Source organism: Dasypus novemcinctus, chromosome 22 (genome assembly GCF_030445035.2).
Source record: "Dasypus novemcinctus isolate mDasNov1 chromosome 22, mDasNov1.1.hap2, whole genome shotgun sequence".
NCBI classification, from domain to species: domain Eukaryota; kingdom Metazoa; phylum Chordata; class Mammalia; order Cingulata; family Dasypodidae; genus Dasypus; species Dasypus novemcinctus.
This window is the reverse complement of record NC_080694.1, coordinates 42,705,126-42,728,390: the sequence shown is the minus strand read 5'-3', so window position 1 is coordinate 42,728,390 and position 23,265 is coordinate 42,705,126. Positions and strand designations below refer to the sequence as shown.

The window sequence follows — 23,265 nt, the reverse complement described above, 5'->3', positions numbered from 1 at the left end:
ATAAAAATGTTCTTTCATGAATTATAACAAAGGTACCACACTAATGCAAGTTAATAGTAGAGTGGTATATGGGAACTCTGTATTTTATGCATGAGTTTTCAGTAAAACTACAACTTCTCTCATTAAAAAAAATACACAGTATGCGAAGCAGGCTAGTAAGATAGAGAACCAATAGATGGATCTAGAACCTGGCAAGAAGTCCACGTGGACATCAATAACCCCATGATGGCTGCTGGAAGACCCTTCCCAGGATTCTGCCACTCAGAAGAAGACTTCTTCTGGAAGCCAGGAGAAGCCCCGGATATTCCCCAAGGACTTTATCATTGGGCCCTCCTGGGAGATTGATGGGAGAAACAAGCAATCAAAAAGGTAAACAGCTGGATCTCCTCCCCTGCCATTAGCAAAGGGGTGGGATAATTAACAGGTTCAAAGAGGCAGGCACCAGGCCGAAGCTCTCTTATGTGCGCTCTCGCCTGTGGGTCCTGCCCTCTGCCCACCGCTCTCACCATTATTCCTCTGCCATGTGGCCATGCAAGTAAAACTTGGGCATTTCTAACCTATAATGGGGAATTACAGTTTGTAAATCAGCCTTCTTTATCACTTTTTAATCCCTTCCTCTTCACCTGGGATCCCTGCTCTGTTATTTTCTCCCATTTCTCTTCCCTCCCTACCTGAATAAATTACTGGCCTAACTCATCCAATGTGTTCTTGAAATTCATTTCTGCAGCACAGCCAAGAACCTAGATAAAATCTGGTAACAGTATGACACTAGCACAAAGACAGATGTATAGGCCAATGGAATTGAACTGAGTGCTCAGAAATCAACCCTTGTGCTCACCTCAGCAGCACATACACTAAAATTGGAATGATACAGAGAAGATTAGCATGGCCTCTGTGCATGATGACATGCAAATTTGTGAAGCGTTCTACATTTTTTAAAAAAGAAAGAAAGAACCCTCACACTTATGTCCAACTGATTTTTGGCAAGCGGCAAAAACCATTCAACTGAGAAAGAATAGTTTCTTCAACAAATGGCACCGGGAAAACTGGATCTCCATTTACAAAAGAATGAAGACTCTTATTTCACCCATTTACAAAAATCAACTCAAAATGGATCAAAGACCTAAATATAAAATCCAAAACTATAAAAATCCTAGAAATAAATATAGGGAAGTATTTTCAGGACTCCATGGTAGGCAAAGATTTCTTAGAGACTGTACATCCAAAGTACAAGCAACAAAGGAAAAAAAATAGATAAGTGGGACCTCATCAAAATTAAAAACTTTTTTACATCAAAAGACTTTATATGAAAGTAAAATGAAAGCCTACTCAATGGGAGAAAATATTTGGACACCACATATCCAGTAAAAGTGAAATATCAGAATATGCAAAGAGATCCTTCAACTCAATAAAAGCAAACAACCCAATTTGAAAATGGACAACAAACCTGAATAGACATTTAGCCAGAGAAAATATACAAATTCCCAAAAACCACATGAAAAGGTGTTCAATATCATTAACTATTAGAGAAATGCAAATCAAAACTATAGTGAGATACCATTTCACACCCACTAGAATGGCTACTATTAAACAGAACATTTCAAATGTTGCTAGAGTGAATGTTAAGTGATACAGCTACTGTGGAAGACTCTTTGGCAGTTCCTCAGAAATTTAAGCGTAGAATTATCATATGACATGGCATAGTGTAAGAAGTATATAGAAGTACCTAGGTATATACCCAAAATAATTGAAAGCAGGGGCTCAAACAGATAATTGCACACAAATGTTCATAGCAGCATTATTCACAATCGCCAAAGTCCATAGTAACCCAAGCGCCCATTAATCAGTGACTGGATAAACAAAATGTGGTATATCTATAGAATGGAATATTTTTCATCCATCAGAAGGATGAAGTCCTGATACATGTGAAACTATAGATGAACCTGGAAGACATCATGCTGAGTGAAATAAGCCAGGCGCCAAAGGACAAATATTCTTTGTTCTCAATGGTTTGAAATAACTAGAATAAGCAAACTCATAGAGTCAGAATCTAGAATATAGGTTACCAGGGGACAGGGTGGAGGTAAGGAATAGGAAGTTAAAGTTTAAAATGCACAGAGTTTCTATTTGGGGCAATGGAAAAGTTTTGGTAATGGTATCACAACATAGTGAATGTTATTAACAGTACCAAAGGGGAAATTTAGGGTGTATATATGTTACTAGGGTAACGTATTTTAAAAACACCCATGGAACTGCTACACAGAAACAGTACACCCTAAATTAAGCCATAGACTAAGTAAATAGTACAATTTAAAATTGTTCTTTCATGAACAATAATAAATGTAGGTGTCTCACATAGCAGCACACCCACTTGGACTGTGTACTTTTCTTGTTTTCTTTGTCTCTTTTTTTCTTGTTTGTTAATAAACTCTTTAGTCCCTTGCCTACCCTAAAAAACAAAATAACAAATGTACCACACCAACGCAATGTGTTAATAATAGAGTAATATGGGAATCCTGTATTTTATGCATGACTGTTCCGTAAACCAAGAACTTCTCTCATTAAACAATGAAATAAAAAATAAGAAAGCATTTCAGTGCCAATGGGGAAGTTTGAGCCAGCAGGTAAACAAAGAACACACCTTCGGGGGAGGGGGGAGGACCTTGGCAATTCCAGAAGATTCCTCTGCGGACACCAATGAGCAGTTACCAAAAACAAATTGTGAAGAATTGAAATTGTTAGGCAATATGGGGAAGAAAGACAGCCTCTCATAGCTGGCCCGTGCTTGCTATATGCTTGGCTTAAGGAAAGAAGAAAGTGGCTCCAGTGGGAAAAAAAGCAGGCAGTGCCTGGGGCAAGAGACTTGTTCAAGAACAAAGGTTTTTAAGTTATTAGTTTTTAAAATCAGTACTTTTTAAATGGAAACAACTTCACCAAAAATCTGTCACAGAATTTTGAGACCCATTAAAATAAAGTTTATTGAGGGAAAAAAAAAAAGGAATGAAGTTACATATAGCCTACCGCCTGTTTCCCTTTTTTTTAGGCTAAAGATTTTTGTTATTTAACCTGGAGGAAAGAAGGATGAGAGTTAAGTCATAATTATCTTCAATTATTTGCAAATTTTTCATGCAGAAATTAAAGACAAACGGTCCTGCATTTCAAAAGCAACGAGGGACACTGTTCTGAAACTGCAACAGGAAGGAGTTAGGTTAGTACTTCTGAAAAATAAATGCTAAATGACCAGGAAGTATGTAAATCTAATTCTATGTAGCTCTTTATCAGTCAACCTATAAATGCACTTTTGGGATGCAGGTCAGATAAGTCTTTCTGCCCTAAATGACTCTGATGAATCATCATCAACCTTCCATCAAACTTAGATATACAGACCCTTGCTCCCCTCCCTTATTTTATTTTCTTTATTTTTTGATCCATAGACCCCTGTAAGAATCAGGTGAAAGCTGCCAGCCTTCTCCCTTGAAATACTCACAAACTGAAAGAATTTTAGGGATTTATGGACTTCCCCAAGGCTATCCCTGGAGCCCCAGAGTTAGGCTGAAGGCAGTTGGCAAAGGAAGTCCCTTTGGGCTCTTGGTTTCGCAATCTTGGCCGCATATTGGAATCACTGGAGAGGCACCCTGAGACGTTCTGGATTCAATTAGGTCTGGGCGCAGGTGGAGTTGAAAGCCAGGGCTTTTGGAGAGAGGAACCAAGGCCCAGGTCCGGAGGGCCGCTAGCTAACTCTTCCAGGGAGGTGACCACATCTGCAGACGGTGCCAAACAAAAACGTGAAACAGAGCCCAGAGCTTGAAAATGTTCCCTGCCTTCTAAACCATTAAGTGGGGAAATAATGAGCTCTGCACCTAGAGGAATAAGTGCTCAGAAAGGTTGTTCTGAGCATCGTGGTGTAAGGAAAAGACATTTACACGGTCTATAAAGCAGAATCTGTGGAAAAGAACAAAGATTGAGCCGTGCCGAAAATACACCTTCCCCGCAAATCCAATTCACAGCATTAATAATGAAAACGGTGCTCGAAGCTCTAATGGACTAAGAGCTGAAAGGAAAAACCATCAAAAGGAAAAAGGCATTGGGTAATGGTATGGTTTGTTTCTGCGAGGATTCACCAAAAAATTCAGAAATAAAACATTTCCCTCCACTATTTAGACTGTAAAATCGATTCAGAACAGACAGCAAGAGACAGGACGTGACTGTAGCCATTACTGTTATCAACATACCCAAGGAAGGAAGAGGGGCTGGTGAGCCTTGGAACTAGCGTCGTAGGGTCCACTTAAAAAATGGACCTGGGAAAACGGTGTTCTGACCGAGGATTCCAGTCTGGGTCCTAGAGATCGAGGGTCAGGCTTGGACATCCAATATTCAGATCCAGTGAAGCCTCTTGTCCTGATGCCAGGCTCAGCGAACCACCTTCTGATCCTATTTTCTTTCCCATTGGCCGGCTTTCACAGAGTCGGTGCTCTGGGCGGGGTGGGGAGTGGGGCATTTAAAGTTCCCGACGTGTACGTAAATGGTGTTCCGATTTCATACATCTGTCTCTGGAGTTTGATAAATGTTCATTTCCTGAGAGACAAATTCGCTCTCAATTTCTAACAGATTGGACGCCAAGCTCGCACAGTTAAAGTCTCCTCTGGGAAAAGATCTGCTAAACTTCTTGGGCCTCCTTGGCATGGTTGTTAGACTGCACTTCCCATTCCTAATAGAGATTTCAGCAGGGTCATCAGCGACGTGTGTGGCAGCCCTGTCCATAGAGACAATTAGTTTCTGCCCCTTTCTGGCTGCAAGGTAAAAGTTCCATGGAAAGGGACAGAGGTACTACCCTGAATGGGAGGAGGAGGAGTGACATGGAGTTCAAAGAGACCAATTGGGAGCTCAGAGAGTAGTAAGTACAGGGGAAAGGACAAACCCTGCTGGTAGGGAGGCTGTGCATTCACGAGAGAACCCCTTGGAAACTATAGAAATGACCACTCTTTAATAGAGTACTACTTAGTGCATAAGAATCCCCCAGGGGTCAGGTTGGCTACAGATGCTTAGTTCGGTTTGGAGCCTGAGATTCTGGATTTCTAACAAGTGCCCAGGTGATGTTGACACTGTAGTAGGCTGATTTACACACCCCAACACACTCATGCTCTTAATCTTAATCTGTGTCCTGCAGGTGTGAGTCCACTGTAAATGGGCCCTATGGAAGATGTGATTTTTAGGTAAGGTGCGGCCAACTGAAGTAGGGCGGGTCTTAATCCAGATTACAGGAGACCTTAGAAAGAGAACCCAGAAGTCAGAGAGGCCAGAAAGGAGAAGACAGCACCGTCTGATGGGAAAGCCATCTGCTGGGATCCAGGAGAGTGGGTCCTCCAGTCTTCACATCTGGTGGGGGAGATTCAGGCCTAATTCCCAGAGAAAACGCAAAGATTTACTCCAAATCAGGACTGAGTCCAGTCACCAACAGAGGTCCCCATGGTGGGAGATGTGTATTGTGAGGCTTAAAAACTGATGTGCTACCTTGACATCTTTCAGACTCCCAGAGTCCCAAAGGCCTCACCATGAGTGCCCTGCTCTTGCCAGATATCCACCCCACCCCCTCCTCTCACCCTCCGTGGGAAGTCTCCCCATCAGACTAGTTCCTCCACCAGCTGAACCAGCTACGTCTTACTCAGTCTTCCTCCTAGTGGGTTTCCCCTCCCTGCCAGCCCATGGAATTAGTCAAGCCAGCCAAACACATCCTCCTCTGGGAACCAAGAGCCAGCTCACTCTCTTGTTACACCAAGCCTGCCTCCCACAGCCCCTGCTTGCTCACTATGCCTGAGCACAACCTCTTGTGACCCTACGTGGTATGCCATGTCCTCCTCTGGGACTGTGAGTATGTTTGATTAATAAACTTCTGTTTGAGTTTATCCATCCAGGGCCATCTTATACTATTTAGGATAAGGGATCCCTCCTTCATCATCAAGGTAAATAGATGATCAGAATATGTGCTACAAGTGTACAGAGCTGGGTGACCCCGACAGCTCCTCTATTCAACTCTCTTTGTGGGGGCTCAACAGGTTTCCCTAGAAGAGAACATGGGAGAATACACTTCTCTGTACGGTATTTGTCCTAGCAGCATGGCAAACCAAGATAGTTTATTACCTCATAGCATTGTCTGAAGGTTAAAACAAGAGGAGGAGATGATATGGCATTTGCAAAGAACTTACAACTGCTCCATCAAAGGCAGCTCTCACTATCAAAGCTAGCATGGTGGCGGCAGACTTGGCCCAGTGGTTAGGGCGTCCGTCTACCACATGGGAGGTCCGCGGTTCAAACCCCAGGCCTCCTTGACCCGTGTGGAGCTGGCCCATGTGCAGTGCTGATGCGCGCAAGGAGTGCCCTGCCACGCAGGGGTGTCCCCGCTTAGGGGAGCCCCCGCACAAGGAGTGTGCCCCGTAAGGAGAGCCGTCCAGCACAAAAGGAAGTGCAGCCTGCCCAGGAATGGTGCTGCACACACGGAGAGCTGACACAACAAGATGACGCAACAAAAAGAAACACAGATTCTCATACCACTGACAACAACAGAAGTGGACAAAGAAGACACAGCAAATAGACACAGAGAACAGACAACCGGGGGGTGGGGTAGGGAAGGGGAGAGAAATAAATAAATAAATCTTTTTAAAAAAAAGATGTAGAAATTTCCAGAAAAAATGCTTAATGTCATTACCATTAGGGAACTACAAATAAATTAAAAAAAAAAAAGCTAGCATTGTGCAGGAAGACAAGTTGAGATCCCACTGGGGATTCTCCTGCAAGTTATTGCCTTCTGGTTGATTGTGAACCACATGCCTTGGAGAACCTCACTAACCCTTTCAGTCCTTTATTATGATAATGACAGCAGCTGACTTACCCACATATTCTCCCAGGGCTGCAGAGAGCTTACCTGAAAAATTCTTATCAGCCATAAGCAGTGATCAAGCGATAGCCACTCCCACATTCAGGAGAACTGTGTGGGAATAAAACCATGCCTTCTAAGGGAAACCTGCTGGAAGTCCTGGGGGGTGAGACAGAGGAGGTCCGGGAGGGGCCTGCCGGGTTTGCAAGGCTTACAGTCAAGATGCAAGGGAATCTTCTTTTTTTTTCAGGAGATCAGGGATTGAACCCAGGACCCTGTACATGGGAAGCAGCCGCTCAACCACTGAGCTACAACTGCTCCCCTCCAGGGAATCTTTTAAGTATACTGAACTTCTCTTCTCTGCTGGAAATTCCAGAAAGCAAGAGAAAACTATTAGAAGTTTTGAGAAAGGGACTGATGTGCTTACTAAAAATACCTCCCACACCCCTCCCTCTTCCCTAAATGTTCCCTTGGCCTTTTGTTTCAGAAAGTTACATAAAAAGCAATATGATCCAGGGAATGACCTGGAAAACTAGATGTGGAGTCAGAGGGCCCTAGACTGAAATCTCCTCTCTTACATTTATTAGCTGTGTGACCCTCCCAGACACTCATGAGGTTGCCATACTTCAAACAAAAAAATAATAATTTATTTAACCCAATATATTAAAAAATTATCACTTCAGCAGCTAATCAATATAAAAACTATTAATGAGCTAGTTTCCATTACTTTTTTAGTATCGGGTTTGAAAACTGGTTAGGTGTATTAATTGAGTTGATACCCACACAACATAAAATTAACCATTTTAAAGTGGCATTAGTGCATTCACAATGTTGTGCAACCATCACTATATCTAGTTCCAAAGTATTTTCATCACCCCAAAAGGAAACCCGGTATCCATTAAGCAGTTGCTCTCCATTCTCGCCTTCCTCCAGCCCTGGCAACCACCAATCTATGTTCTGTCTCTATGGGTTTACCTCTTTTGGATATTTGTGGAATCATACATTATGTGACATTTTGTATCTAGCTTCTCTTTCATTTAGCTTAATGTTTTCAAGGTCACCTCACTTTATGCACCTATCTGGCATTGTACCCTGGGTTCACTTTTGTCCTCTGCTGTGTGGCAGGTTTTACCCTTCAAAGATTGCTGTGCCTGGCCTTTCCACACACCACTCAGCTCAGGGTCCCACCTAAGACCCACCTAAGGAGTAGCAAAAAACAACTTTACTAATTGATCAAACTTAGATTATGAAGAGTTATGGGGTATGGAAAGACTGCAGTCAAGCAAGGATAGATTGATCTCAGTTCTTAGTTTCCTATTCCTCTGCTACTTCAGATTTTAATACTGTTTCAGGCTCCCTATCTGCATTGCCAACTTTACGATTTTTATATATTTAAGTAGCTTTCTTTAAGCCTCCTTCATCAAGTAAAAACAAGGTTCACATAGAAATGAAAGATTTCCATTTTAAATGTATTATTGCTGAAAAGATTATTATGATGTCAATCTTATTTTAACATTAGAATGTAAAATAAGGAGGGAAGAAATGTTTGTCTAGAATATTTCACATTTTCAGCACCCTAATAATCATAAGCATTATTGTGCCTTTCACCCTAAGTACACTAATACCCAATGTATTCCATAGCACTATTCTGGTGGTTTGAAATATTTTTTGAAAGATAAAATCACTTTTAAATGTTTTAAAAGCAAAACAGTTTAGAAAACAATTCAAAACGGTTTTGAATGCTTAAAAATTTATAAAGCCACCCATGTGAAAAAGGCACTCAAACTATCAATGCCTACATTCCAGGAAATTCACTTAGAAATTGGGAAGATTTTACATGAAATTTTATGAAAACATTGCGAAAGCATGCAGATCAGGAATAACAAAATATTAGCTAGCAATAAGAAAATAAAAAGAGCCAGAAAAGGTCAAAGATGCCCAAACTAGCACCTTTAAAGCTGAAAGATGGTACACAAAATTTATTCCCATCTCCTCCAAGATCCTAAATAATACAAAACTGCCTGAAAGCTCAACATTTTTGGTAGGGAAAGGAAATTAACACCACTCCCCCATGGTTCACAGAATTTTCCAGTAATGACAAACTAGTGACTGAAAAGAAAAAATACACACATATTATCAATTTTTAAATATGGACAAATTTATCTTGCACAAGACAGTTTCCTACCCATATCTCCTTCAGTCTCAGGCTCCAGGCAGGAAATGTTAATATTTTCTAAAATATACTAAATGTTTTTGAATGGCTTTTGTGGTACGGATTCTAAAAACAAAGTGAATTTTGAGATTCTTCTTTAATTATTTTTCCCAAATTTTTCCCAGCACCTGTGACTATCAATGAAACAAAGCATAATTAGAATGCCCTGTAAGAAATTTAGGGTCAATAGAGAAGATGTAAAGTTTCCAAACTAACTGGACTAATGACTTCTTGCAGGTATATATATTTTCATTTCTGACATCTAACAGTGTCCATGACAATGCTGCCAGCAAAATAGAAGACACTTGTTCTTATAGCACACCTGCTGAGAAAATAATCTAGATTAAACTAGGTGACTGAGACATCTTCTCTGAAATTATAATGGCCACAAATCTGTGTCTCAAGTTCTGAGAATTTATGGAATGAAATCCATGGAAAGAAAATTCTGACAGAATTCAAGGAGTGTATTTTAATTGCATCTTTTCAAAAAAGAAGTCTATCCTCTCAATTTTCCTTTAAGATCTAGACTTTCACCCTAACAATACATTGTGGCCAAAAAGATGTCGAAGGAGGAAGAATGAGGAGGGAGAAAAAAAGGTCAGATAAACTACCTTACATGTTACGTCACCCAATTTATTCCTCACCAAGAACCACCAAATGGACACTATTGAAAAACAGATACAATTGTACTCTTGAGCATGTAACCCAGAGAAATGAAGCATGTTCACTCAAAAACTTGTACCAGAATGTTCATAGCAGCTTTATTCCTACTAGCCCCAAAGTGGAAACAACCCAGATGTCCTTCAACCAGTGGATGGATAATCCACAGTCCACCCATTCCATGGAATCTTACTAAGTGATCAAAAGGAACAAGCTACTGATAACACAACAACCTGGATCTCCAGAGAATGATGCTGACTGAATAAAGCCAATCCCAAGTGGTATGATTCCATTTACATGACATTATCAATACAAGAAAATTGTAGAAATGTAGAAAAGATTAGTGATTGCCAAGGGCTGGGGAGAGGTGGCACTGCAAGGAAAACTTTGGGTAGTAGAACAGTTCTCTGTCTTGACTGTGGCAGGTCACATGTGATGTAACTTTATCGCACAAAACATACCTGGAGACATGCACAAATGAGTACAAGTAAAACTGAGTATGATTGGTGGATTGTACCAATGTCAACATCCTGGTTATGATATTGTACTATAGTTTTGCAAGATGTCACCATTGGGGGAAACTGAGTAAAGGGCACATGAGATCTCTGTGTGATTTCTTAAAACTGCATATGAGAGGAAGAGTGTGGGAAGATGAAACAGAAGGAAGTTCCAGGAATCAGTCCCTCCACAGAAGCAATTATTGAACTGGCAGAAACTGCCTAAAATCACCTTTGGCGTCTAGTGAAATACTGTGCAGCATCCAAGAGCTGGAAAAAGGGACGGATAGATTCATGGCAAATACCATTGAATTTCATTCCCCTGTAGTGGCTGCAATCCCTCACCCCCAACCTTGTGGCTGGCAACAGCGGAGACTGTAGCTCCAGCTCCTGGCACAGCTTGCTGGTGCCAGAGTGGGATATAAAAACCTAGTCCTCTAAATAGCAGGAGTGTACAATCTGATTGCTGAACACTGATTTTGATCAGCTACTTCAGATAATTTAGGAGCCAGCTCTGAGAGCAGTCATTGTTTCAAACTCCCTCAGGCAAAAGTCGAAGAGGATTCTTAAAAAGAGTCCCCTTCCTCAAAACTAAGGAAAATAGCTAAAGGGCTGCAGTAACCCAGTGAGTGCTGAATCAAGAAAACAGCCTCAAAAGCCCTGGGAGGTACTCCCAGCACCCTTGCTGGCCCCATCCCTAACCCTTCCCTAGGTGCCAGCCAGCCCTCCCTTTGTGGGTCTCTGTTACAGAGGGAATAGGGTAACCCCTATGCACATATTGGGGTGCCTGTATGTCAGTGCCAACCCATCTAATGGAAATCTAAAAGACTGAGCAGGAATGAAATGAATGCACAGAATGAAGGTGTTTGAGGCTCACCCTCCCAGAATTTGTCCTGAAGGCAAAGAAGCAGAGTGCAGACCATTAAAGCAGAGTAAGAAACAATTAAGTGGAAGCAACCTGAACACATTAAAAAGCAAAAAAACAAACAACCAGGAGGGGTAAAGGTCTATTTCAAGGGCAGTAGAGAGGGCATTTGAACACCTGTAAACTGTAAATAAGGAATTCTGAAGGCCACAAACAAGCACAAGCCCAGGAAAAGAAGCAGGCTCTGGAGTTACTGCCCCATCCAGGTACAGATAAGATACAGGGGATGCTGCACTTTGCATTCACCTTAGGCTGATCTTGATGGGAAGGCTAAACACTGAAGGAGACCACAGTCAAAGCAGAGCCAATGTGAAGAGACAGTGAAAGGTGCTGCTTGCCTTGGTTTGTTTGTTTATTTTGCTGGCACTCAAGAAAATCTCTGTTCTATCACTAGCTAGACTTAAGGAAATGACAGTCCAGGGGCTAAAGCCCAGAGTTAAAATTGAAGTGTGCAAAAAAGAGTAGAAAACAAGGAGACAGGAAATGATGGCCTGTCCAAAGGAACAAGATAGAAATCCAGAAACCATCCATGAAGAAGACCAGACTTTGGACATACAGAAAAAAGACTTTTTAAAAAATTATCTTAGTATGCTCAAGGAGATAAAGGAAAACACAGAAAGAACTAAAGGATATGATGAGGAAAACAATGAATGAATGATCTTTGAGATTCTCATTAGGAATCCAACAAAAATACTGGAGTTGAAGACTACAATACTTAAATTAAAAATTCCTTAGAGAATTTCAAAAAGAGATTGGGGCTGGCAAAAGAAAGAATCAGTGATCTTGAAGACAAGATAATCGAAACAATTCAGGCTGAGGAGCAGAAAGAAAAAATTTTAAAAAGTGAATATAGCTGAAGAGACATTTGGGATACCATCAAGCAGAGATTGTGAGAAGGGATAGTAAAACATGACCCCACTACCTAGTATTTACAAGAGACTACCTTAAATTCAAAGACACAAGTAGATTGAAAGTGAAAGGATGAGGAAAAAGATACCATGCAAATAGTAATCAAAAGAGAGGTGGGGGGAAACGGACTTGGCCCAGTGGTTAGGGCGTCCGTCTACCACATGGGAGGTTCATAGTTCAAACCCCGGGCCTCCTTGACCCGTGTGGAGCTGGCCCATGCGCAATGCTAATGCGCGCAAGGAGTGCCGTGCCACGCAGGGGTGTCCCCTGCGTAGGGGAGCCCCACGTGCAAGGAGTGCACCCCATAAGGAGAGCCCCTCAGTGCGAAAGAAAGTGCAGCCTGCCCAGGAATGGCACCGCCCACATTTCGCGTGCCGCTGACGACAACAGAAGTGGACAAAGAAACAAGACGCAGCAAATGGACAGAGAACAACAACGGAAGGAAACCTTATAGCTTAAAAGAAGAACATAGGAGAGAGAGAGGCATGGAGGAGAGTATAGAAGAAAGAATGGCAGAAAGGATAACCAAAGAGATAGACAGACAAAAATAAGATATAACATATGAAAACCAAAGAATAAAATGGTGGAAGCAAATAATGCATTTACAGTACTATCATTGAATGTGAATGAGTTAAACTCCCCAATCAAAAGATACAGGTTGACAGAATGGATATAAAAACATGAGCCGTCCACATGCTGCTTACAAGAGACTCACCTTAGACTCAGGAATACAAACTTGCTGAAAGTGAAAGGTTGGAAAAAGATACACAACAAAAATCATAACCAAAAAAGAGTAGGGGTAGCTATACTAATATTGGACAAAAGAGACCTTAAATGCAAAAATGTTATGAGATATAGAAGGCCATTATATATTAATAAAAGGGAAAATCCACCAAGAAGAAATAACAGTCACAAATATCTATGCACCTAACCAGGGTGCCCCAAAATACTTGAGGCAAACTCTGCCTAAAGTGAAGGGAAAAATAGATGTCTCTTCAATAATGTTTGGAGACTTCAACACACCACTCCCATCATTAGATATAAAAACCAGGCAGAAAATCAACGAGGAAACAGAGAACTTAAATAATATGATAAGCAAGCTAGACCTAACAGACATATACAGAACGTTGCACCCAAACTCAGCAGGTTATAATTCTTCTCAAGTGCCCGTGGATCTTTTCCAGGATAGACCACATGTTGCATCTCTCAATAATATATAAAAAGGTAGAAATTATACAAAGCACCTTCTCATATCATAATGGAATGAAACTGGAAATCAATAATAGACAAAAAAGAGGTAAATTTGCATATGTGTGAAAGCTAAACAACACACACCTAAATAATCAGTGGTTTGTAGAAGAACTTGCAAGTGAAATCAGAAATATATTGAGTTAAATGAACACAAGAACACAACTTATCAAATCTTATGGGATACAGTGAAGAAGGCAGTCTTAAGGGAGAAATTTATAACCCTGAACACCTATATTAACAATGAAGAAAGAGCTAAAATCAAAGATCTAACAAAACAACTGGATAAACTAGAAAAAGAACAGCAAAGCATTTGCAAAACAAGCAGAAGGAAAGAAATAATAAAGATAAGAGCAGAAATGAATGAAATTGAAAAAAAAAAACAATAGAGAAAATCAACAAAACCAAAGGCTAGTAGTTCCTTGAGAAGATCAATAAAATTGACAAGCCTTTATCTAGATTAACATAGAAAAAAAGAGAGAAGATGCAAATAAATAAAATCAGAAATGAAAGGGGTGAGTTATGACTAATCCCACTGAAATAAAAAGGACCATAAGGGGATATTATGAGAAACCGTATACCAACAAACTAAACAACCTGGATGAAATGGACAAATTCCTAGAAACCCACAAACAACCTACACTGACTATACAAGAAATACAAGATCTTCCAAGAAAGAAAAGACCAGGTGAATTCTACCAAGCATTTCAAGAAGAATTAACACCAATCCTGTTTAAACTCTTCCAAAAAAATTAGAGAGGAGAGAAAATTACCCAACACAAATTATGAATCCAACACCACCCTAAAACCAAAGCCAGATAAAGATACTACAAGAAAAGAAAATTACAGACCGATCTTTCTAATGAACAGAGATGCAAAAATTCTCAATAAACTACATGCAAATTGAATACAACAGCATATCAAAAGACTTATATATCACAACCAAGTGGGATTTATTCCTGGTATGCAAGGGTGGTTCAACATAAGAAAATCAATCAACATAATATACCACATTAACAAACAGAAGGAAAAAAACCACATGATCATCGCAATCAATGTAAAAAAGGCATTTGACAAAATCCAGCAATCTTCTCGATAAAAGCACTTTGAAAGATAGAAATAGAAGGAAAATTCCTCAATATGATAAAAGTCATATATGAAAATTCCACAGCCAACATTGTATTCAATGGGGAAAGGCTGAAAGCTTTCCCAAACAAGACAAGGATGCCCACTGTCATCATTGTTATTCAAGATTGTACTAGAAGTTCTAGCGAGAGCAATTAGACAAGAAAAAAAAGGAAAAGAAGTAAAAACTCTCAGTATTTGGAGATGACATTATTCTATATTTAGAAAATTCTGAAATGTCTACAACAGAGCTACTTGAGCTAATAAATGAGTTCAGCAAAGTGGCAGGATATAAGATCAACATGCAAAAATTAATAATGTTTCTGTACTATAGTACTGAACTATGTGAGGAGGAAAACAGGGGGAAAATTCCATTTACAAGAGCATCAAATATCTCAAATACCCAGGAGTCAATTTAACCAAAGAAGTATGGGATCTATGTGCAGAAAACTACAAAACAATGCTTAAAGACATCAGTGAAGACCTAAACAAATGGAAATACATCCATGTTCATGGATTGAAAGACTAACTATCATAAGATGTCAATCCTACATAAAGTGATTTATAGATTCAGTGCAACACCAATCAAAATTCCAACAGCTTACTCTACAGAAATAGAAAAGGCTATTACCACATTCATTTGGAAGAGAAAGTACACCCAAAGAGCCAAAAGCATTCTAAAAAAGAAGATCAATGTGGGAGGAATTTCACTGCCTGACCTTGAAACATATTACAAAGCAACAGTGGTCAAAATAGCATGGTACAGGCATAAAGATAGACACATTGATCAGTGGAATAGAATTGAGACTTCAGAAATAAACCCTCATGGCTATGGAGATACCTAGGTCCTATAGTCATGGCAGATAGCTCCAGAGTTTGATGCCTTGCTAGTGGGCCCTACTTTGGAGTTTGTGCTCCTAGTGTGACAGAGTTGGACTCAGATGTGTCTTCTCTACACGTGTATCTTCTGTCCCTTTTATTGAACCTATAGTTGGCACTGGAGTTGGTAGGTGTACGTTCAAGAGACTTGAATCTCAGGGCTGTCCATGTGCCAGCTGGGCCCTGAACCTCAGCGGAGTTGCAACACCTACTCTCCAGTTCATTGGACTCACCGAGGACAGCTAACAAGTAGGTGAAGCTGAGCAACCACCACACCAAGGGACCAAGAGAGTCTACATAATAAATAAATATTAAAAAAAAAAAAAAAAAAAAAGAGAGTCTACAGCTGCAAGCAAGAGAGCTTCATCCATCAGCCATGTGGGATCGAAGCCCCCTCTCAATTAGAGGTGGCGTGGGCATCACCGTCCCAGAATTCTCAGGATTGGGGAATAAAATATGGACTAGAGTGGATTTACTGGTATTCCACTATAGACTTACTGTGATTCTAGCAATGGAAGAAATTATACCATTGATGTGGAGACAGTGGCCACTGGAGTTGCTGAAGGCAGGGAGAGGGAAAAAATATGGGGGCATTTTCAGGACTTGGAATTGTCCTGAATGACATTGCAAAGACAGATACAGGACCTGATATATCCTGCCATAACCTACAGAATGGAGTTGGAGAGAATGCAAACTATAATGTAGACTATAATCCATGCTGTGTGGCAATGCTCCAAAATGTGTTCATCAATTACAATGAATGTATCACACTAATGAAAGAAGTTGATGATGTGAGAAAAGTGGGAGGTGTGGGGAGTAGAGCATATGGGAATCCCCTCTATCTTTTTAATGTAACATTTTATGTACCTTTTTAAAATAAATAAAAAATATATTAAAAAAGAAAAAAGAAATAAACCTTGACCTCTGTGGCCAACAGATTTTTAACAAACCTCCCAAGTTCATGTATGGGACAAAACAGTCTCTTCAACAAATGGTGCTAGGAGACCTGGATATCTATAACCAAAAGAATGAAGGAAGACTTCTATCTCACTCCTTATAGAAGAATCAACTCAAAATGAATCAAAGACCTAAATATAAAAGCTAGGACCATAAAACTACTAGAAGAAAATATAGGGAAACATCTTAAAGACTTTGTGGAGGGTGTTGGTTTCTTGGTCTTACATCTAAAGCAAATGCAACAAAAGAAAAAAAAAAGATAAATGGGATCTCTTCAAAATTAAACACTTTTGTACCTCACAGGATTTTGTCAAAAGGTGAAAAGGCAGCCGACTCAATGGGAGAAAACATTTGGAAATCAGACATCTGATATGGGTTTAATACCCATGATATATAAAGAGATGCTACAACTTAACAATAAAAAGATAAACAACTCAATTTAAAAATGGCCAAAAGAGGGAAGCGGACTTGGCCCAGTGGTTAGGGCGTCCGTCTACCACATGGGAGGTCCACGGTTCAAAACCCGGGCCTCCTTGACCGGTGTGGAGCTGGCCCATGTGTAGTGCTGATGCGCACAAGGAGTGCTGCCCCACGTGCAAGGAGAGCCATTAGGAGAGCTGCCCAGTGTGAAATAAAGTACAGCCTGCCCAAGAATGGCGCCGCCTACACGGAGAGCTGACACAACAAGATGATGCAACAAAAAGAAACACAGATTCCTGTGCCACTGACAACAACAGAAGTGGACAAAGAAGATGACACAGCAAATAGACACAGAGAACAGACAATTGGGGTGGGGGGGCGAAGCAGAGAGAAATAAATAAATAAATCTTTAAAAAACAAACAAACAAACAAAAATGGCCAAAAGACTTGAATAGACATTTGGTCAAAGAAGAAATACAAATGGTAAAAAAAAAAAAAAAAAAAAAGCACATGAAAATAAATGTGCAAACTAGCAATTAGAGAGATGCAAATCAAAACTACAGTGAGATAGCATTTCACGCCTTTTAGAATGGCTTCTGTTAAAAAGACAAAAAACTACAAGTTTTGGAGAGGATGTGGAGAGACAGGAATACTTCTTCACTGTTGGTGGGACTGTTTAGTATTTCCTAAGATAGTTGAATATAGATTTGCCATGTGACCTGGCAATACCACTAGTAGGTATATACCCAGAAGAACTGAGAGCAGTGACACAAAGTGACATCTGCATGCTGGTGTTCATAGCAGCATTATTTACAGTTGTCAAAAATGGAAACAACCCAGGTGTCCATCAACCAATAAATGGAAAAAAATTTGTGTGTATATATATGATGCAGTGTAAGAAGAAATGAAGCCGTGAAGCATATGACAACATGGATGAACCCGAGGGACATTATGTTGAATGAAGAAAGCCAGACACAAAAGGACAAAATACTGTATGACTGTGTTATTATGAACTACATATATTGTGTAAACTCATGGAGTTAATAACTAGAATATAGGTCACCAGAAAGTAGAATGAGGTTAGAGAATGGAAAGCTGGGGGTCAATCTGTGCGGAACTGGTAAAAAAGTTGTTCATAAATCTTTGAAAATGAATAGAAATGGTGAAAGCACATCACATTGTTTGTAATTAGCAGTGCTAATTTACGGGTATGACAGTGTTTGAAAGGAAAAGTCTAAGTCATGGATATTACTAGAAGGAAAGCTAAAAAATATTACATGGGACTGTATAGCATAATGAAACCTCATGTGAAATATGAATATGGACAACATTGCATATATGATTGTGTTTCTTTGAAACTGAACAAATGACATTAATGTTACAATATATTAATATTGGTCAAAAACATAACTAAAGCAAAATATGGTCTGTAGTATATAGTAATATAATAATAATCTTCCATTAAGGTTTAAATAAAAAAAGAAATACACTGAGTGAAAGAAACTAGACAAAGGATATTGTAGATTGGTTGACTCCACCTATAAAATCTAAATACAAATAAATTACAAAGACAAACAGAATAGCAGCTATATATGGCAGGGGACACATAGGAGTTTGAGAGGTGATTATTAAGAGGTAGAGGTTTTTGTTAGTCTGTTTTTTATTATTATTGGAATAATGAAAATGCTCTAATAATGACTGAAGTGGTGAATGCACAACCATGTGATTATACCAAATACCATCGATTGTACATTTTGGATGGATTGCATGTTTTGTTAATATATATCAATAAAATTGATTTTTTAAAAACTTACAGGATGCAGTGAAAGCATTGCTGAGAGAAAAATTTTTAGCCCTAAAATGCTTACATTTAAAAAGAAGCTCAAATCAAAGACCTAAGTCCACACCTGGAGGAAGTAGAAAAGGAACAGAAATTTAATCCCAAAGCAAGCAGAAGGAAAGAAATAACAATGATTAGAGCAGAATTAAATGAAATCTAGAATTTAAAAATAGAATTAACAAAACCAACAGTTGGTTCTATGGAAAGAACAACAAAATTAACAAAAAAAGGGAAGATGCAAATAAATAAAATTAGAAATGAAAGGGGGTCATTATTAATGATCCCACATGAATAAAAAGATCATAAGAGGATACTCTGAGCTACTGTATGCCAACAAATTAGATAACCTACATGAAATGGACAAATTCCTAGAAACACACAAACAACCTACACTAACCCTAGAAGAAACTGAAGACCTCAACAGACCAATTACAAGTAAAAAGACTGAATCAGTCATCAAAACCTCCCCAAAAAGTAAAGCCCAGGACCAGATGTCTTCACAGGTGAATACTGCCAATCATTCCAAGAAGAATTAATGCCAACCCTGCTCAAACTCTCCCAAAAATATTGGCAAGGAGGGAAACTCCCTAATTCATTCTCCTAGGCCAACATTACCCTAATACCAAAGCCAGATAAAGATGCTTTGAGAAAAGAAAACTACAGGCCAATTTCTCCTGTAATATAGATTCAAAAGTCCTCAACAAAATACTTGCAAATCGAATCCAACAGCACATCAAAAGGAATTTATATACCATGATCAAGTGGATTTTATTCCAGGTAAGCAAGGGTGGTTCAACATAAGAAAATCAATATGTAATATACCACATTAACAAAACAAAGGGAAAAACACATGATCACATCAATTGGTGCAGAAAAGGCATTTGACAAAATCCTAAAAACACTTAGAAGAATGAGAATAGAAAGAAACTTCCTCAGCATGATAAAGGGCATGCATGAAAAACCCACAGCTTACATGCTCAATGATGAAAGACTGAACGTTTTCCCCCTAAGACCAGGAACAAGGCAAGGATGCCCAGTATCACTGCTGTTATTCAGCATTGTCCTAGAAGTTCTAGCCAGAGCAGTTAGGCAAGAAAAAGAAATAAAAGGCATCCAAATTGGAACAGAAGAAGTAAAACGTTCACTATTTGCAGATGACATGATCCTGTATAGAGAATGTCCTGAAAAATCAACAAGAAAGCTACTAGAGCTAATAAATGAATTCAGCAGTGGCAGGGTATAGGAGCAACACACAAAAATCAGTGCTGTTTCTATACACTAGATAATGAGCAATCTGAGGAGGAAATCAAGGAAAATATCCCATTTATAACAGCAACGAAAAGAGTCAAGTATCTCGGTATCAATCTAAGAAAGGATATAATGGACTTGTATACAGAAAACTACAGCACAGTGCCAAAAGAAATAAAGAAGACCTAAATTGGGAAACGGACTTTGGCCCAGTGGTTAGGGCGTCCGTCTACCATATGGGAGGTCCGCGGTTCAAACCCCGGGCCTCCTTGACCCGTGTGGAGCTGGCCATGCACAGTGCTGATGCGCGCAAGGAGTGCCGTGCCACGCAGGGGTGTCCCCCGCGTGGGGGAGCCCCCACGCGCAAGGAGTGCGCCCGTGAGGAAAGCCGCCCAGCGTGAAAAGAAAGAGCAGCCTGCCCAGGAATGGTGCCGCCCACACTTCCTGTGCCGCTGACGACAGCAGAAGCGGACAAAGAAACAAAAAGCAGACAAAGAAACAAGATGCAGCAAATAGACACCAAGAACAGACAACCATGGGAGGGGGGGAAACTAAATAAATAAATAAATCTTTAAAAAAAAAAAAAAAAAAGAAGAAGACCTAAATAAATGGAGGGACTTTCTGTGTTTATGGGTTGGAAGACTCAGTATCATTACGATTTCAATTCTACAAAGGATTTACAGGTTCAATGCAATCCCAATCAAAAGTCCAAAAGCCTTCTTTGCAGAAATGGAAAAGCCAATTATCAAATTTATTTGGAGCCCCGGATAGCCAAAAACATCTTGAAAAAGGAGAACAAGGGTAGAGACTCATACTTCCTGACTTTAAAGTATATTACAAAGCTACAGTGGTCAAAACAGCATGGTTCTGGCACAGATATAGACGTATCACCAAGGGAGTTGAATTCAGAGTGCAGAAATAGACTTCCAATCAATGGCCAATTGATTTTTGAAAATCAATTGCCAAGTCCACTCCATTGAGACTTCAACAAATGGTGTTGGGAGAACTGGAACTCCATCTGCAAAAGGACGAAGGGGATCCCCAGCTCACCCTGATCATTTCTTGGGAAACTTCAGCAAATACAAAGGGAACAGCCAGAGAAATGAATCCTCATGCTAGCCAGGCAAATAAAGGTCACTGTGCCGTTCCACACCCAGAGGAGCCTGCTTTCAAGCCAGACACGTGCAATTCCAAAGTCTTCCCCTATACATGCTCCCCTGCACGGACACAGCACTTGAAGTTGTGTCAAGGCTCTCTCCTGGTCGGGAAGAAGGGCACAGGAATGTCAACCACTTAGCCAACATCCCAACTGTGCTGGGAAAGAATTGTGATAACGATCGTTAGAAAAATAGACCCAACCAAGAAAAAGGTCAACCAAAGCGGGAAGTGAGGAGCAGGTCGTTGCTGCCCTACCCTGTGAGATCAGGTGTCACTGATCCACTCAGACATTCCAGAGGGAATGGCCAACCTTCTGGCCCAAATCCCCAACCCATTTGTGGCTTGGTGGCTGCCTTACCTTTAGGGCCATTGATGTACTTTATCCCTGCTAACACTGCCTGTGTCATTTAGGTGGAGGACACAGGTCCAGATTCTCCCTCGAGGCATTTAGGAAATGACTACTACACATGGGATTTTTCTGAGTCTTTTGGGTGAGAACTAGGCAGCAGTTCCTGCCTTTTTTTCTTTTTAGGAGGTATCAGGGATTGGACCCAGGACCTCATACAGGCTCTCAGCCACTGAGCTACACCTGCTCCCCTGTTGCGCTGCCTTTTTGTGACCAGATTCAACACTCTGAGGCCCTCTTCAGCCAGAGGCAATTTCTGAAGCACTTCAGCTCTGCCTTGCCCCTCCCAAAAAAAGAGAAGTACTTACCACAAATACACGATGTCATTCAGGATAGGTTAAATTATACCCAGCCCACTCTGATTTAATTTAAAGGAGGCAAAAAAGGGGAAAGGAAAAGAGAAATGGCCTTTATTGAGTTCTGTCTAATTGCATAGTGAATCACCTATATCTGTTCATTTATTTCTCTTCACAATGAGATAGACCTATTGTTCCAATTTCACAGAGAAGAAATCAAGGCTTCTAGCACAGGATTCCCAACTAGTAAGAAGTGAAACCTCGATTCAAACTCATTATCTCCAGAGCTGTTCCCACTGTCCAAAGCTAGGGATGGAGATGGGGGAATTCAGAAAAATTCCATCAAGAAACTAAAATATAAAAGTTTGAGGTTTCAAGAGGCTTCAATATGCTATAAAGTGCATTTTTGCACTGTTGATAAAGGAAACAAAGTACTGTGCCCTGGTCATGGAAATTAAAATTTACCATATTTATGAATCAAGACCCTGATTCAATATATCACCTTAATATAAAGACATTCCTAATAAGCCAATTGGTCCTAAAGCACCTAAGTTATTCCAATAATTCTTCTTGTAGCATAATTCTCCATTTCTTTCTGCCTTCTCTCCTTCCCCTCTGCCAAAACTGGCCACACAGTCCGACTATCTCCCCACCCTGATATTCCCTCGGTTCCAAGCCATATACTCACATCTAACTTCAGCGGCTGGAAGCAAAAGCAACAGTCTCAGCAAATAAAATGAAACAACTTCCTGATTCAGGGCTTCATGACACAATATTGCCAGCCACACTCAGGATTCTTTCTTTTTTTTTTTTTTCTGGGACTTTTGTTCACATGATACCAGCAGTTTCAAATAGAAGTTAAACCAGTTAAGGCTCTTGCCTGGTATTATTTTATATGGCTGTCTCTCTGTGAGAGAAGTGGAGAAATGGAGCTGGGCCTAGAGCAAGCCATGCCTGGAACACTCTAACATCTTTGAAAAAAAATGATCTTAGGCTGTTTTATCTTAAATTTTATTTTTTCAGTGTAATGTGTGCACATAATTTTAACCATAGAAAGTTCTTCAGGGCATATAATGAAATCAACAGTGTTTTTTCCTCCTGCTCCCCAGAGGCAATTCCTTTAGCTAATTCTTATATTTATTCCCATGTGTCCATGAAATATTCTTATACAATTCCTGGATTTTTCAATTATGGATATTAACTATTAGCTTGCTGCTATGGGAGTTAGTCATTTAGCTTTCTTCTACCCCTCCACTCCAAACACATAGACATACGTAAAAATAAACACGTACTCTCACACGCAACACACACCTCCTCTCCCCCTTTCTTCCCAAAATGATTATATTACAATTTTTCGTAAACCTGATATTCAGTATTGATATGATAATTGTCAGATAAATATAATTTACAGCTGAGCCATTTCGTGTATACTGTGATTACGTTGGTGCAATTTTTTATTTTCCCATGAGTAATAACTGCTTCATTTTTTTTTTTTTCATTTTTCTATGTACCTATCGCCACATCCTTCTCAAAATCTATGACAGGTGCATAATGCTCTGACGGAATTATCTCTCAAGGTATTCATCTGGTTATTTCTGGGTAATCTCCCTCCCT

General features: G+C 40.0%; 1 protein-coding gene and 1 non-coding gene across 4 annotated transcripts in view; one reads left to right on the top strand and one right to left on the bottom strand.

The window, feature by feature from the left end:
* The window catches only part of GCNT2 (glucosaminyl (N-acetyl) transferase 2 (I blood group)), a 252,516-nt gene extending 230,072 nt beyond the window's left edge, over positions 1–22,444 (bottom strand). For all 3 annotated transcript variants that reach the window (XM_071210963.1, XM_071210967.1, XM_058285213.2), the window contains exon 1: positions 22,340–22,444. The gene's annotated coding sequence lies outside the window, so the exon portion shown is untranslated. The remainder of the gene's footprint in view (positions 1–22,339) is intronic.
* On the top strand, positions 831–936 carry LOC111760122 (U6 spliceosomal RNA). The gene has a single exon (XR_002793908.1). It is a non-coding gene; the product is annotated as a U6 spliceosomal RNA (small nuclear RNA).
* Positions 22,445–23,265: the final 821 nt, after the last annotated feature.